Here is an 11,640-nt window from a genome sequence, read left to right on the forward strand (position 1 = left end):
ACCCTCGGGCGGGAGCGCCGCCGTGCTTCCCAAGCGGCGCACTTATCCAGTGCGCCACCGGGCCGGCCCTTGTCTGTCTTTTTATAGGAAGAATATGTCTCCAATGTTGAGTGCAGGTAGTTGATATCTGTCTACAAAATAAAAGTCTGTCTTTTCATAGGAAGAATATGTCTCCAATGTTGAGTGCAGGTAGTTGATATCTGTCTACAAAATAAAAGTGATGAATGGAGAGATCAAGAAAAATAGGTAATTTCAGCAAATCCTGGCACACAATCATTCATTTGCTTCCTAAGCTTTGTGCTTTTAAAAAACTTGGGAATTAAACTTTATAATTTAAGCTTTTTCTTTATTCTGAATAATTTCAAAACCATAGTCTTGAATGTTGACCCATTCCCTAGAAATATGAGGGCTCAGGAAAGGGACAGATTATTGCTATTTTGCTATTCGGAGTTTATTTTTTAAATTTCTAGATGCAATTTGCCTGCCCAATTAGTAAAAATAAAATATAAGTTGGTTCTTCATTCTGACACCAAAAATCAGCATATCAAATGGCAACTATTTATTTTCTACTGGAATAGGCTGGAGGGGTCAGACACACAGTTACCCACTAGAGAAGCCCAAACTATGTAGTCTGGTCTTGAAGCACAGCTGCCACAAGATCCCAGGGGGTCATGGACAGACACAGGCCCAGAGCTTGGGTTTGCTCTAGGAGAAACTGACCTTTAGACATGAGAACCAGGTCCAAACTTGAGATAAACACTTCATATCTGTCTTTGTCCAGACCTCATTGCTTGAAATAGACCAGCTACCAAGAGTTTTTGTGGTCCATTTATCCCATAATATCCCCATTTCCTTGATAATAACCGTTATGGGTTGAATTGAATTATGTCACCCTCAAATTCATATGCTGAAGTCCTAATCCCCTGTGTCTAAGAATGTGACCTTATTTGGAAATAAGGTTGTTGCAGATATAGTTAGTTGAGATGAGATCATACTGCAATAGAGTGAGCTCCTAATCCAGTATGACTGGTGTCCTCATCAAAAGAGGAACTTTGAAAACAGACATATGCACACAGGGAAGGATGCCCTGTAAAGATGAAGGTAGAGATTAGATTGATGCTTCCATAAGCCAAGAAATGGGAATGCCAAAAATTGCCGGTGAACCACCAGAAGCTAGAGGACAAGCATGTAACAGATCTTCTTCATTGCCCTCAGGAGGAACCAACCCTACCAACACCTCGATCTCAGACTTCTAGCCCCCAGAACTGCAAGACAATAAATTTATTTTTTTAAGCCACACAGATTGTGGTACCTTGTTATGGCAGCCCTAGCAAACTAATATGCTAACTCAAGCTCTTTTATTCAAGTGCCATAATACAATTCCAAATTCAAATACAGAAATCAGACACTTTTGTCTTCAGTGAAGAGTCTGTTTGTCCTGCTTGGAGTAGAGGGAAGATATAAAACAATATAGCTAGAAAGTCAAAGTTCTCTCATATTTGTGAGGATATGAGCTATCATTGACATTTAATTAAAACATTGAACAAAAGCATTACTTGCATCTGATGCTTGTGCATCTAATCAGAGATCAAGTAGGGCACATGTTCTGTGGGTCTTATGTTCCTCAAGTGTGTGACGACAGGCTTAGGCAAGATAATTGTTAAGGTCTTTTCCACTTCTGCAGTCAATATAATTAATTATTATATTATTACTTCTTGTAAAATAATATTGTCGATGCAAAAAAAAAAAAAAAATTCAGAAGCCATAAAAAAGTTCACACATATCCCAGCACCCAGAGAAAACCATTCTAAAATTTTTATTAAAAAATGGAATTAAATAGAATCTTTGGGGTTAGCCTTCCTGTCTAGCCTGATGTTTTACAATGGCCCAAAATCAAAGTTGCTGGCTTAAAGCTGAATGGTCTCTAGTAGAAGCCTTCAATCAGTGGATAAACAAATTGGACTGGAGTTTGGATGCTAATTTGTCGCAGAAAATTGTAGTTTGTCACCAACAAATCATGAACTTTTTTCTCTTGCCAAGTATTTATTAAAATACTAAGTAGTATGTTTATCAGAACCAAGTAGGTACTGAATTATAATTTCCTTCCACTAGTTTTAGCATCTGTCAAGATTTAAGTTTAGTTTCATTCATTCATGAATATGTACTGAGCACCTACTATGTGCTAGACACCCAAGGGTCCAATGTGCAATAAGATTAACAATGGTACCTTTCCTTGAAGAGCCCGTGAGCTAGAAGTGGCAGATCTAGACAGTCAAATAGTCACAGCACAGTATGATGGGTGCTATTAAATAGGGAAAAGATGACACAGTGTATGCTCAATAAAAATTGGATGAATAGAAGACATAAATAAAAAAAGAAACATGACATCTTGGAGACATTAAATTAAATCTACGATGATAAAATAAGGCTGGAAGGTAGGCAGGGTCCAAAGCCTGCACAGATTTGTAAGCAATATTAAAAAGATGGTATTTTGTTCAGAAAAAAATAGGATCCATGGGAGGGTTTTAAGCAGCCGACAAAGATCATAACCATCTTTGCGTTTTGTATGATCCCTCCAGCTGCAGGAGGGATCCAATGTTAGTGTCAGGGATGACAGTAATCTGGGTCCGGCAATGGCATACACTATAGAAAGAAAAGTACTATTCAAGAAGTATCTAAAAGGTACAATCAAAAGGGCTGGGAACCAGATGTGGAGGATGAGGGAGTGATGTGAAAAAAAGAGTTCCAGGTTTTGGGGGATATGGCTTTTATCTATTGCTGCATAACCTTCCAACATTCAGCGACTAAACAAATTGCTTTATTGCCTCTCATGCTTCTGTCAGCTGATTGTGCTGAGCTGGATGATTCTCTGATCTTGCTCGTGCTCTCTCATGTGTCTGTGGTCAGATGGTGGCTTGGGCTAGAACATGCAAAGTGGTTTTTCTCACATGTCGGGAGCCTTGGTGCCAACAGCTGGACAACTGGCTCAGCTGGGATGTTGGTAGAGTTGGGTTTCTACTTTCTGTCTGTGTAGACTCATGGACCTCCTTGGTCTCTCAGAAGGATTGATGGACACCTTATGTGGCAGTTCAAGGCTCCTAAGAAGCTGCCAGTGCCATGTCTCACTTCTGCCACATTCTATTGATTAAAGCAAGTGATAGGAAGATTGAGTGTGTGTGTAGGGGGGGCCTAAACAAGAGTACAAATGTGCGTAGGTATGGTTCATTGGGATCATCTTTGGAGACTAGCTATGACATAGGGTGACAACATGCACTAAGGAAGAAAAATTGAAGGAGAGCAGGTTTGAAGGAAGGAGAGCTTTTAAGTTAAATTTTGGATGGACTGAGTTTGAGATGCATATGAGACATCCAGTAAGCAGGTAGATATGTATAGGGATCTGTATGTTCGAGAGAAGACTGGACTAGATATATGTATATGAGTCCTCATCATATGGTAACTGAAACAGGGAGACTGTAGAATGAGAGCAAAAGAGAACCCAGGCTAGAAAACTAAGAAACTCCAATATTTAAAGACTGGGAAGGGGAAGGGGAACCTTAAAGGGAGACTGAGAAGATGAAGTCAAAAGTGTGGCAGGGAAATCAGGAGAACCTTGAATTGCATAATCCAAGGAAGACTGGCAGAGTCAGATGCCTCCAAAGAGGCTGTGAGTCAGAATAAGTTAGGAGATGCTGCAGCAATAAAATAAGTGGGGAGACCAGAAAATGCAGTCCTCCTACAGGAAAGTCCTCCAGGACGAGGAAAATAAAACAGAACGTACTGAACCCACAATATTGTCTTTGCCACAAAGATCAAGTAAGGTGAGAACTAAAAAGTGTCTTTAGGCTGGAGCAACAAAATTATCTTTGTACCCTAAGCAGCTCACCCTAATAGTTCTCAACAAAGATACTTATTGAGATGTTTAAGCACCTACTGCATGTTTAATAGTGTGCCTATATCTCCTTCTGAAATAATCCCTAATAACTCTTCAAGCCCTAAGAATCTTGACTTTTAATAACTAGCTCTCCAAGCCTGTATAATAACACCTACCAGAAACATGAAGCATCTGAAGATGGCTTCTGTCATCGTAAAGGTCAATTTGGATGAGCATATGGTCAATCTGCCTCACTTTGACTTTTCAGTCAACTATATGAGTCAACGGAGGCAGTGCCTGTGTGGAAGCACTAGTCTAAGCCAGAATCTTTAATTGTATTGTCTTCTCTTATGACAATTAATTAGAAATGACTGTTTCCTACCAGTTTGAATTCCAAGATGATTATTTCCCTTTAACATTTACTAGCTGCTTGGCATTGCAAGGCTGTGGTATGAAAAATATACTGATATTGAGAAAGTGGCCAATGAGGGGCAATTTTCTAGCTTTTGGGTTCAATTTTAGTCAAAAGGAATGGACTGAGAGGAAACAGAGGTTCCATGAGGAATCTATGGGTTTTCCAAAGGGTGGTCCTGGGAATATTGGAATGTTGCTACCCTAGAAAGCTTCATTTCAAGCCCTCTCCCCTCCTCATGACTTAATTAACCAAGAATATAAAACTAATAAAAGACTAGGGAGTGATGAACGAGAAAGAATACTGTGCTTCCAACAAGAAGAAAGGATCAATCAGTACCAATGAGAGGGGGAGACCACTTCCTTCACCAGGGAGGAAGAATTTTAATCTCAGTAAATGAAAAGGAAGGAGGTCTGGAGAAAGTCAGCCCAAGGAAGTATTTTAGGGTGGTGGGTAAACATTATGTTGTCTTGTAGGCCCCATTTCCCCTAATGACGGGAAAGAATCAATTATTTTAAAACACTAATGTGGAGAGTAAAAGATGCACTCGAATTACAGTCCTGCTCTCCCTCTGGCAAAAATCAATCTAAATTAGAAAAATAAATAAGAATGCCCAAGTAGCAGGAGCCCACAATGCAGAGAAACTTTTCACAGGGCAAATTCCTCATAGTGGCCCCAAGAATTTTTGTCACTAAGAAGACAATGCTTCCTGCTTTCTCCATGACATGTCTCAAAGGAAGAACATTGAGCTAAAAGATTACAATCCAACATTTTTGTTTAACCCTCTGTAAAATATATTCAGGTTTCAAGAAACAGTGTGGCTGCGTGAATGCAGCAGTTTCTTTGACACAAGTATCCGAGCAAGGGAGGACTACAAGAGGTGGGTTCACACAAGGACAGACGAAGCATCAGGATGGTCTGGGCCAGACCATTTACAAAGCCATATGTTTAAGGAGCAGCAACTAGAGAGAAGCAGAGGCATCTGGACATTTTGCTATCCTATAACAAAGCCTTGCAGATGGCCATGTATCAGTCATAAGCCATCACCGAAAGCATATAATAATCTGTCATTACTAGGACAATGAAAAAGTGGAATTGTAAAAGACAACCAGTGAAGGACAGGGCTTTTCTCTTTGATAAGAAATTAACCAGCATCTGAAGAGTGGCATTGGTAGCATAATAGAGACTGTGAAAGAGAGGTGACTGTGGAAAAAGTATTGTACATTGGAACGTGAAATTTTGAGTCACTTTTGGTTAACAAAATCATGCTCACATTGCCGATTATTATGATAAGAATGATGACTAGGAACATGACAAAAAGGACAGGCTGCAATTCAGCTTGATCTGTCTGTCCCAGGAGAATAAACTCAGTCATGGCTGTGTAGATTTTCTTTAACATTGTATTTACTTGATTTCTGATGAGCTCTAAAGAAAAGAAAAGAAAAATGCATTTGTCTTTCGTCATTTATTCATTAAAAAAAAAAAAGACAGTATGGCTACCTTTCATCTTCTATAATAGTTTCTAAGCCCCATGAGTGAGATAACATTTATAGTAGAGAGGTAAGAGTATGTGGGTTTGCAAAATATAAAAACACATTTAGAAGATTCAGAAGAATGAGCCACAGCACACAAGAAAATGTGCACTGATTACTTATTTTATAATCATCGCAGACTGTGTTCTTTAAAAAAGGACGTAGGCCTGGCTGGTTAGCTCAGTTGGTTAGACTGTGGTGCTGATAACCCCAAAGTCAAGGGTTGGATCCCCATACCCTCCAGATGCCAAAAAAAAAAAAAAAAAAAAAAAAAAAAAAAAAAAAAAAAAAAAAAAAAAAAAAAAAAAAAAAAAAAAAACTTTTAAAAAAGAAGATATTATTCCCTTAAGGGTCAGTGAAACCTATCTTCCAACTTTACACTATCCTTTGAACCATGATGAAAAGCAATTTCTTCTGCTTTTTTAATGCTCTGGACAAGTGAGTTCTTGCCTCGGGAGGTAAGCAAACTTGTCTTTTCCCCCTCCCTCCCACATTCCAATCTCAGATGAATCAGCTGCATATCCCTCCAAACTTCTTTTTTTTCCACCTGAAATAATTATTAAATGAGCAGGAAATTTTAAAAATTTTGAATTGTTTTTATACACCAATGGATGTCCACAATAAGTAGGAGAAAAAGTTACTAGATAGATAGATAAAGATCTACACAGAGATATAGACAGGTAGGAAATTTCCCCTCTTTCCAAAAAAAGAAAAATATTCTTGTTACTGGATAGGAAAAATTCTTAAAGGGAATTTTTAACTTAATTATTCTAATGAGGGATGAAAAAGGGAGTAAGAGATGGGACTTCATTTTTTATTTTACCCACTTATCTATTGTTTTGTTTTGTTCCCAGTGTATATGGTAATTACTATTTTGGTAATTATTTAATTATTAAAAATAAATAACTAAATTAATAAAGGGACTTAACCATGGTAGTAGGGGTATTTATAAAAGATGAACTTTTTTTTTTTTTAATGCAAGATGGCTTTAACTTCCAGAATGTTGTGATTGAAGTTAATTCTTTATGACTTATAGCACGCATAGAAATAAGGTTAACCTATTTAATGGAGGTGAACTATCATGTATTTGTGACTGAATAGAAAAGAAAATATTCATTTTAAAAGGAAGGTTCAACAGAAAAACTATTGAATGTGAGATAAGTTTTATCTTAAGTGGCATAATTAGAAGCGGATGATCTTTTTGAAGAACTTCTGAAGGAAACTCCTGAATACACCGCAGGTTTGATGGCACTCATTCTTTATTTGTCCACAGTTCCAGTGTTTGACTTTTGTTTTGTTATTCCTACCAGCACCACTCTTGCATATACCAAACAAGATAAACGTTTTGTTGTTGCTGCTGCTGTTTGTTTTCTGTTGCTCTTTTTCTTTCTTTCTTTCTTTCTTTTTGCCACATGGTAGAAAAAAGAGAGAGAAGGTGGAGGAAGTCATGTGTAAGGGGGGAGATTGCTCAGGAAAGACAAAAATATCCCTGAGGTATTGGACAATAGTTTAGAAGAGAAAAAGCAAAGAGGTTGTGCTAAAAGAAGATCTGTGTATAGATATATAGATATGAGGGGGAAATTAGCTTGAAGTAAATAACTGAACTATAAGTGTTGAAAAACAGGGTGAAGGGAGAGCAGGATAGACCCAGTTTGTTCACCTTTCAAAACTAGAAAGGAGGTACTTGGGTGATAATGTGGGTTTGGGCAGTTCCACAGTTTTGCCAGAAGGTGGAGCGATTGTCTTAGTGTGGCTTGGTTACTAGTCCCTAGTGACCTTTGAATAGGTAGGGAGATTTAAAAAAAAAAAAAGGAGAGTCCAGCAATCTATTTTCATTATAGGATTCTGTAAGTAAGGATCTTGTAACTTGAGAAGTCCTTGCAACTGATTCTTTAATGGCTTCAACCATTTTGGATATGACTGGAAAATCTCTATTAATCATCTCAAGCAGAAAAAAATGACAGAAGAGGAGTTGACTTATCTTAAAATCAGGAAGCCTGTCCAATCCACCCAAAAGTTGTAAAGTGGAAAAAGATTGGGACAATGATTAAAGTCACTTTGGACAATACGTGGTACATCAAGAATCTTCAAATAGTGAGGTTGGTTACTCACCAGGTCTTATACATCCAAGTAGATATAGTTTCTAATGTGACTTTAAAAGTTTACAGACTATACTTTTAAAATTCATTCTTATTGATTGATACTCAACAATACTGATTCTATTGTATTAGACTGAATTGTTTATTTTAAACTACAGTGTACAGAGCAGTACTTTGCTTGAAAACAATAAAATAATAACGATAATCATTTTTCCTCTCTCTCTCTTTTAGGCTTTGACCAGCAGAGAATAACTACAAGAAACTACTAATTTACAAAATGTGCAGATGACCTAGTTTATTTATAACCATATGAGTTTTAATTTATTAAGCAACAATTTAATATAAGCAGTGCCTAGTAATTCTAGTTTACTACGTGTTTTGCAGGAGAATAATGTATTACTTAATGAGGAAGATAAATTTATTATTGAAAAATTTTAATAATGAACAAAATTATGTTTGGGCATTTTCATGGGAAGTAATTAGTTGCAAAACTGTCCTTCCCTGAAGTGTGGCTGTATTGGTGGCAATTGCTATTTAGTGGTGAATTCGTTACTTAACGACCTACCCATGCCTTGCTGCAGTGGAGTGGAGGGAGAACTGGGAATGGAAGGACCCATGTGGGAGGTCCAGGGCCTAGAAGAGAGCTCATTAAAATAAGCTCCTACATCCATTAGCTCCAACCCCTTCTCCCAGCCACCACAGAGGGGATCTAGAGATAGAATGGAGGTTGTAGGTGGAGGATTCTTCTCCACAGTCCCAAATGACCTGCAGAAAGTTCATGTGCCAAAGCAAATCTCTCTCCCTGTGGTTTGCCAAACTGCCTAAAACTTGTTCCCTCCACTATGGAGGTTGTAGGTGGAGGATTCTTCTCCACAGTCCCAAATGACCTGCAGAAAGTTCCGGTGCCAAAGCAAATCTCTCTCCCTGTGGTTTGCCAAACTGCCTAAAACTTGTTCCCTCCACTAAAAAGACTCCTTTGCATCTAGGCATAAGCTCAAGAAAGCCCTGGGTAAAATGTTAATGTTAAACCAGATGGGGAACATATAATGTGAATCTGTGAATCACTTGGGCATTGATCAGTAATTATGTTACAGATAAGCTTTGGGAACTGACATGTATTATTAAAACACTGCAAGTGACAAAAGCCCAATTCAAACCAGCTTAAGTAAATAAGGAACTCACTGGCTCACAAAGCTGAGAAGAAACTTGAGTAGCTCATGGGATTAAGGGGATGGCTTCAAGAACATGGTCATCTGATCCGGAACCAACAACTCAACACCACCAGAATTCTCTCAACCCATCTCCCAGTTCTGTTTCTCTCTGGGTGTTGGTATAAAACTCTATTACTGCAGATGAGATTACTGCATACAGCCAAGGAAGATTAATACAGACAGAACTGGGCTTACATTATTTTAGCTTAGCAACACCAACAAAAGAGAGATCCCTTCTTTTACCTAGCATCTATATATCAATCCCAAAGAAGACCATATGTGGTCCAATGGGTCACATATTCACCCTTTGGACCAATGACTGTTAAAAGAGGCACTATGATTGGTTTACTCTTGGACAGGAGACTATCCCTGTGGCCAAAGAAGAAGGATGCCATGACTGAAAGCCGCAGTACAGTCCTATGAAGTGGAATAAGAGTTCTCACAAAGAGAAGAAACTATTACAAAACATAAGAGACCAAAACCTGTTATTCCTCACTGTAGAGAAAAAAAAGTCTGCAACCCATGGCAAGTCAGAGCTCTGGGAGTGAAAACACATCTCCAAGGCTCAGTATTGCAAAAAAACTTAGCAGAATCCCACATGCACCTGACTTCCAGCAGCACAGGCAATCTACAAAGTCACTCCCCCCCCCCACCTTTACTTGAATGAGAACCACTGTTGTGGTGATATTTTAAATCAAAAGCTCTGTTTGGCTTTTGATCAATTCCGAGGACTTTCTGGGTGGGAAGACAACACCATCACCCTCATCTGCTAGTTGTGGTTTCCAGGTGAGTGGTGGTATCTAATTACCAACTGGCTTTGGAAATGGGTTTAAAGTGACTGACATAAGTAATAGACACATTCTGTTTTCTAAGAAAAGAAATGTTTCAAAATGTGGAGTACATGTGGGATTGACTCAAAGTAGTCCTCAGTGAAAGACTGGAAAACCACTGGTGATAGGCATGCTGGAGAAGAGTAGTCCTAGACAAGATCCGCAGCTGGGACCTTGGGGGAAACCGAGTGAAGGAGAGAGGGCGTAAGATGAACGCAAAGTTCACACGGGTAGCAGGAGGCCACTGCAGCTGGTCTTGGAAACTGTCCATCGTTTGCCAGGATGCCCTCTCCTGCATACCACAAACCACCACACAAGCCGGAAACCTGATGCCACCTGACACTCCTTGCTTTCCTGTTGGTGACAACCCACCCCCTCCAACTTCAAGGACCCCATCTCCTAGTGTCCTTTTGCCCATTTCTCTCCTGTTGAGTTTAGACCACCATTCTTTTCACCTGTTTTACCACCATGGACTCATCCCTGGGGTCTCAGCCTCTAATTCTTCCCCCCTCCAATCCATTCTCCACATTCCAGGGTAATCTTTCTAAAAGAGAAATTGGGCCCTGTTACTCTCTTACTCAAAGCTCCCCAGTGAGTCTGCCTGTATGCAAAACGAAGTCACCGACTGCGGAATTTTTGTTTGTTAAGCGACAATTTAACCAGCCTCTTCTCTCAGCAACTACCTACCCCCAACACATACACACACAATCCATCCTTTCTCCTCACAGAAGCTCTCTCAGTTCTCTTAAAGCAGGTTGTGTTTTGGGGGGGGGGTATTTAAACCTTTTTTTTTTTTTTTCCTTTTTTTGTCTTTTTTCGTGTCTGGCAACGGATCGCAACCCTCAGTGTCGCGCCCGTACCAGACCGGGACCGGCAACGGGATCGCAACCCTCGGCGTCGCGCCCGCACCTCGCTCAGCCAGTGAGCGGGAACCGGTCTGTATGTGGGATCCGAACCCTCGGCGGGAGCGCCGCCGCACTCCCAAGCGGCACACTGTAGCAGTGCGCCACCGGGCCGGCCCCTTATTTTAACCTTTTACATTTTTTTTTAATGCTGTGCCTTTTGTACAGACCCATTATCTCTCTCCTCTGTTTTCAAAGGTAGTAAGCTATGGAAACCCAATCAACTAATGATACAATCAATAAACAGTATTTGTTAAAGTAAAGTAAGCTGGTGTGATGAAGATCTCCAAATATTATGTGTCTTAAACAAGAAAGGCTCAACATTTTTCTCCCACATAATAGTCCAAAAGTAGGGAGTCCAGGCCAGTGGAGCAGTCCTGTCATCTTCAGTGTACAGTTCTTTCCTGTCCAAGGTGGCTACTTTATCTTTTGCATGTACCCCAGCCATCAGAAAAAATGGCAAGGCAAGTCCGACTCATTTCTATTAAAGTGACAACTTGGAAGTGATACAATCCCATTGGCCAGAACAGACACGTGATCACATTGAGGTCCTGGAAATGTCCCCAGCTAGGCAGCTACATGCCCATCTAAAACTCCAGAGTTGTATTATTACAGGAAGGGAAGAATGGATATTGGTAAACGATTAGCAGTCACTGCCATAGAGCTATTCCCCAAGGCTTATAGATGAGCAAGAGGCCAAAGAAAGACCCAACAACTCCTCAAAGTTACATGCAAACTCTTTTTTCCCCTCTCCTCAGAAGCAACACTAGCCCAATTCAGGGA

This window comes from Galeopterus variegatus, unplaced genomic scaffold (genome assembly GCF_000696425.1).
Source record: "Galeopterus variegatus unplaced genomic scaffold, G_variegatus-3.0.2 Scaffold6381, whole genome shotgun sequence".
NCBI lineage: Eukaryota > Metazoa > Chordata > Mammalia > Dermoptera > Cynocephalidae > Galeopterus > Galeopterus variegatus.